The following is a 6,000-nucleotide window of genomic DNA, read 5'->3' as shown; positions in this document are numbered from 1 at the left end:
GCTCTGTGTGTGTGTGTGAGTGTCTGTGTGTGTCATTGTATATGTGTGTGTGTGTGTGTGTGTCTGCCTGTGTGTGTCTGTGTGTCTTGTGTGTCTGTGTGTGATGTATGCATGTGGAGTTTAGAGTATGGGTACCCGGGATGGAACTCAGGTTGCCAAGCTTTGTGACAAGCTACTTCATCTGCTAAGCCATTTCTCTGGTCCTCTACTTTTAACACCCTGATCAAAGCATTCCCCAGGAACTTTCTAGATTCACCAAGGGGAAAGAAGAACTCTTTCCATGATTCCAGGCTTAGGGCTTCTGCCCAGCACTCTCCACACAGAAAACAGGGCCGAGACGCTGCCCAGCTCAGCTCAGCTTTGCGTTTTCATACCTTTCTTCAGCCACTGCTCAGGAGATCTGCTTTCCCCAGGGCCACATGATCTCAGTATTCCATCTGCTACCAGCCATGTTCCCAAAATGCTCTCCACCGCCCCAGGCCACCACTTTCCAATACAGCTCGCTCAACTCTTTCTGTTTTCTTTCTTTTTTTGTTTTTGTTTTTTGTTTTTAGTTTTTTTTGTTTTTTGAGACAGAGTTTCCTGTGTAGCCCTGGCTGTCGTGGAACTCTCTTTGTAGACCAGGTTGGCCTTGAACTCACAGAGATCTGCCTGCCTCTGCTGAGATTAAAGGTGTGCACCATCCCTACCTGGCTAACTTTTGCTTTTTCAGTGTTGGGGATGGAACCCATTTATCTGAGCCAGCCGGAGCCCATCCTCAAGGTATGTGTGCCAGCACTGAGACAGACCCCAGCCCAGTGAGACAGACCCCAGCCCAGTGAGACAGACCCCAGCATAGAGATAGACCCCAGCCCAGTGAGTTAGACCCCAGCATAGAGATAGACCCCAGCCCAGTGAGATAGACCCCAGCCCAGTGAGATAGACCCCAGCATAGAGACAGACCCCAGCCCAGTGAGATAGACCCTAGCATAGAGATAGACCCCAGCCCAGTGAGATAGACCCCAGCATAGAGATAGACCCCAGCCCAGTGAGTTAGACCCCAGCATAGAGATAGACCCCAGCCCAGTGAGTTAGACCCCAGCATAGAGATAGACCCCAGCCCAGTGAGATAGACCCTAGCCCAGTGAGCTAGACCCCAGCATAGAGATAGACCCCAGCATAGAGACAGACCCCAGCCCAGTGAGTTAGACCCCAGCATAGAGATAGACCCCAGCACTGAGACAGGCCCCAGCCCAGTGAGATAGACCGCAGCATAGAGATAGACCCCAGCACAGTGAGCTAGACCCCAGCATAGAGATAGACCCCAGCCCAGTGAGATAGACCCCAGCCCAGTGAGATAGACCCCAGCATAGAGATAGACCCCAGCCCAGTGAGATAGACCCCAGCATAGAGATAGACCCCAGCCCAGTGAGATAGATCCCAGCATAGAGACAGACCCCAGCCCAGTGAGATAGACCCCAGCACAGTGAGATACACTCCAGCCCAGTGAGATAGACCCCTGTCTGGAGAGATAGACCTCAGCACAGTGAGATACACCCCAGCACAGTGTGATAGACCCACGCACAGCGAGGTTCACCTCAGCCCACTGAGCAACCCCAGTGTCCATTGAACTATATACCCCAGCCCACTGATCTACACCCCTGACCAATTTTTGCTGAATAATTAAGAGAAAGAATGAAAGGCTTAATGAAATGTGAAATCAAACATGCTCTATTTGAGTCCAGGCCTGGTGATGCATGCCAAAAATCCCATCACTCAGCAGGTGGAGACAGGAGGATCTCTGTAGGTTTGAGGCTAGCTGGCCTACATAGTGAGTTCCAGGAAAGCCAGGATTACACAGAGAAACCCTTTCTCAAAACAAAACAAAACAAAAACCCGCCAAACAAAAGGCAACCAATGAATCAACAACAAAACAAACACGCTCCACTTGGCTTGGTCACTCTCGGGGCTCTCTGTTGCTCTAGGACACTGTCTGCACCTAGCAATTAAGGTCTGCACTATCTGGTCCCTAACACATGCTCCGGCTTCCAGCCCAGCCCTGTTGCTCTCTTTTCCCGGCCTTTGCACCAGGATCCCCTCTGCCTGCCTGTTTTTCCATGCTGTGTCTCGAAAGGAGCTTGCTGCAGTCATGAAAGCCAGAGGAGGCAATCAGGAGAGGCAGCCAACATGGGCACTCCCCGAGTCCCATGTTCTCACAGCCCTCAGGGCTGGAACTAAGGGCATAACCTCAGAGCCGAACTTGAAGATGCCCAGAGAAGTCCATGGAGAAAGCATGCTGGCAGTTAGTGGATGGAGGAGCCTGAGCTGAAAAGGAGGTGGCCTTTCTCCAAGTTACCCCTGGGGGCAATGCCACATTTGCAGCTCCAGGACACAGTGGGACCCATTAGAGACAAGGTATGACTCCAGAAGGCAGAGCAGTGCGTGGCACCTGGAGGGAGAGTGCCAGTGAGGAGGGAGTGACCTTGGACAGAAACAGTTTCTGGAAAGAATGAACGATCTATTCACTGCCAAATGCAATGAGAGGCCAGGGGAAAGGACAGGAGGAAGGCTGAGGGTGACCCTGATGTTGGGCCGGTGGGCAAGGGTGGCAATGTACCCCGGGGCAAGCCTAGAGCAGAGCAGGGGCCTGTGTGTGGAAGCAGGATAGTTTGGGTCGGGATGACTTGAAGTGCCTTTGGGATGTCACTAGGATCTGTGAGTCTGGAGTAAAAATATGCATTGCAGAAAGAGAAATAATCTGTCTGTCTGGCTGTGTCTTCTCTCCCCTTCTCACATGTCTGTGAGAGACTATGTGGTGGTATCTGAGATCTCTGTCCCCAGCCCAGACCTGTTCTGGACACAGCTGCCTTTAGAGGTCATTCTGAACGTCCCCACCGGGACCTATATGGGTCACGGACAAACCGGGACCTATGGGTCACGGACAAACCGGGCCCAGGTAAACAGAGATTGGAAGAGACAGTTAGAAGCAAGAAGTTCAGAGAAGAGTCAGTTGGCTGGTCTGAAGAAAGGCAGCAGGAGGTGACTGCGGGGTGGGGGGTGGGGGGTGGGGGGGGTGTTAAGATGGACTGGAGACAGCCAGTGGGGACCAGGCCGTGGCAAGCGGAGGAAACAGCCTGGTCCCGGGAGTTGGGCACTGTCGCTGTCATTACTTTTTTAATTTTTTAATTTAATGACAGGATCTCACTATGTAGTCTTTCCCAGCCTGGAACTTGCCTATTTAGACCAGACTGGCCTCAGATGAACAGAGATCTGCCTGCTTCTGCCTCCTGAGTGCTGGGATTAAAGACATGTGTCACCATGCCTGGCCCCCTACTGTGTGTCTTTCTAAGGGTAGCAGCCTTAAGACTTCCATCTTCTGGCCGTGGGCACTTTCAGCCAGGCCTTTACGGGGGTGTAGGTAGGACCACTGCTGGCCTCACTACCACAGAGAACCTGCAAGAGTGTATATGAGAAAGCAGATGGGTGCCTGAAGGCCATGGACTGAACTGACCTGTGTGGACCACGGCCCTCCCCTACTTTAAACCTGTACGTGGCTCTCAGTTTCCTCCTACATCATGTCCAACTCTGTGTTCTCCACAGCTCTGACCCTCAGCTGACCTTAGCTGGCAGGCAAACCTAGTTGCATGTCTGGTGGCCTGAGGCTTTGGCTCACAACTGCCCAATCTGTCCTCCCTCCCTCTGCCCTCCTGCCTGGAATGCTGCTCTCTGTGCTTCACCCCCCCCCCCCCCCCCGCACCCCACCCTGGGCCTTCCTGACTCTTCAGAGAATCCACTATGCCCCAAATAAGCTATGCCACCCTCCTGAGACCCTCACTCAGTTGGCCTGTTTTCGGCATGAGTTCTGCCTGCCCTGGTAGGGGTGCACAGGTGAGACAGGTGGAATGGGGTGCCCATGGGGGTAGACGACACCCCCAAACACACAAAGTGGAGACAGTGCAAGGGGGAACAGAAGCTGCTTAACTGGGGCTTGAGGTGCAGAAACCCAGAGTCCTCGGAGGAAGGGAGGAGGTGGGTAATCATCACAGAGAGGGGATGCCAGACTGTGCGGTGCGTCCAGGACACCTTTGTTCGTCGTTGGCTTGGCACAGGCCTGCCTTGGAACCATTATGCAAACATCCTCAAGTCTGTATCCCCAAATTCCTAGAAAACAGACACCTGTGACCCTCCTCTGGAACTGCAAGGCAGAGGGAGTCTAGTTGAGCATTCCAGGTGACCTGAGCTCAAACAACCCTGCCACAGAAGAGCTGATGTCTTTGGATGAGTCATTCAGTGTGTGTGGGCCTCAGGCTCCTCATATGAGGCCATTCCAGGTGTGATGGTCCCATCTGCAGGTAGAGCTGAGGCTAAGAGTGGAAGCAGGTAAAAAGGGAAACGAAATCTCAATCATCTCTGCTGTTGCCTCGGTGTCTCTTCCTGTCATCCCTTCCCCCCGCCTCCCGCCCCCTGCCAAGTCCCCCTCCCTACAGAGCTGCTTGGTTGCAATGGATGCTTGTGCGATCAGTCATCTCTGTCCTTGGAGATTCAGCTCCCGGGAGTTTCAGGAAACTGTCGCTCTCCGCCTTGCAGGTCTTCCCTGAACTTTCTGTCTAGACAGAACCGGCTACTTCGAGGCCAGCCCACAAGAAAACATGACAGGAAAGGCTGGGGCTGCCTCAGCAGGGGCTGTGGTTAAACAGGAGGACTTCCTTCAGGGCTGCAGGACGCTGCTCTGGAAAACAGCCCAAGTCCTGGGACCTATGCACTTCCGGGAAGGGCTGCTTCCAGGGAAAAGCCAGGTCCTTCTGGCTAGGCCAGTCTTCTGCTGGAGTAAATCAACTGGGCAGTTGTCCTGGGGACCCTCTGGGGCCTTTTTAAACCCAATCCATGTCCCCTGAGATCACAGAGATGGCAGACAGGGGCAGAGCCACAGAATATGGGTCAGCAACCAGATATATGCTGTTGTCTCCATATAGAACACTCCCTAAGGGCTAGAAATGGCTGATCCCCTCATCCCTCGAGCTGACAGAACTTCCTGACCCACTGATGCACTCACTCAACATTACTGAGTCCACGATGTGTCAGGCTCTGTCTAGACTTGTGAGCAGGATGGCCCCTGCCTAACCCACCTGGCCCATCCCTGTTCTCAAACACGACACATGTTGCTTATCCCTGACACCTTTTTATGGTCTGTTTCCCCGAGAAGTGTAAGCTCTAGGGGAGCAGGGACCTCAACTGTCTCAACAGTGTGATGCCCAAGAACTCAGCACAGAAAAAAAGCCTGCCCACCGGGCGGTGGTAACAAACACCTTTAATCCCAGCACTGGAGAGGCAGAGCCAGGCAGATCTCTGTGAGTTCGAGGCCAGCCTGGATTACAGAGCAAGATCCAGGACAGGCACCAAAACTACACAAAGAAATCCTGTCTCGAAAAACGAGAGGGAAAAAAAAAAAAAAAAAGCCTGCTGGGCTGCCAAAACAGGTCCGATAAATAAACGGGCATAGAGACCAGAGGCAGTTTAGACACACAGACAGACACAGGAGGATTGCCTCCATAGTGTCCTGCCAGCCAACTCTGTTCTTTCCTTTGGCCATTTATCTTGCCTACTAGGCCATGGGCTGGAATCACTCTTGCTCTGAGGCCTACCTAGGTAATAGTTGAGGATATCTTGTTCCCTAAATTCCTTTTGCTGGGCACACAGCTGGCATTATGTTTGGGACTCTTATTTTTGGAGACAGGGTATTTCTATGTAGCCCTGGCTGTCCCGGAACTCACTCTGTAGAACAGGCTGGCCTCGAACACACAGAGATTTGCTTGCCTCTGCCTCAAGGTGTGCTGAGACTAAAAGCATATGCCTCCACACCGGGCTCTTTCGTTTTTGTTTTTTTTTTTTAAAATGTGTATATGTGTATCTGTGTGTGTGCATATCACTGGGGTGAAGGTGCCCCCAGAGGTCAGAAGAGTGTAGGATCCCTTAGAGCTAGAGTTACAAGGGACTGTGAGCCACAAACATGCTTACTGGGAA

This window comes from Peromyscus eremicus, chromosome 2 (genome assembly GCF_949786415.1).
Source record: "Peromyscus eremicus chromosome 2, PerEre_H2_v1, whole genome shotgun sequence".
Lineage (NCBI taxonomy): Eukaryota > Metazoa > Chordata > Mammalia > Rodentia > Cricetidae > Peromyscus > Peromyscus eremicus.
This window is presented reverse-complemented; position numbering follows the sequence as displayed.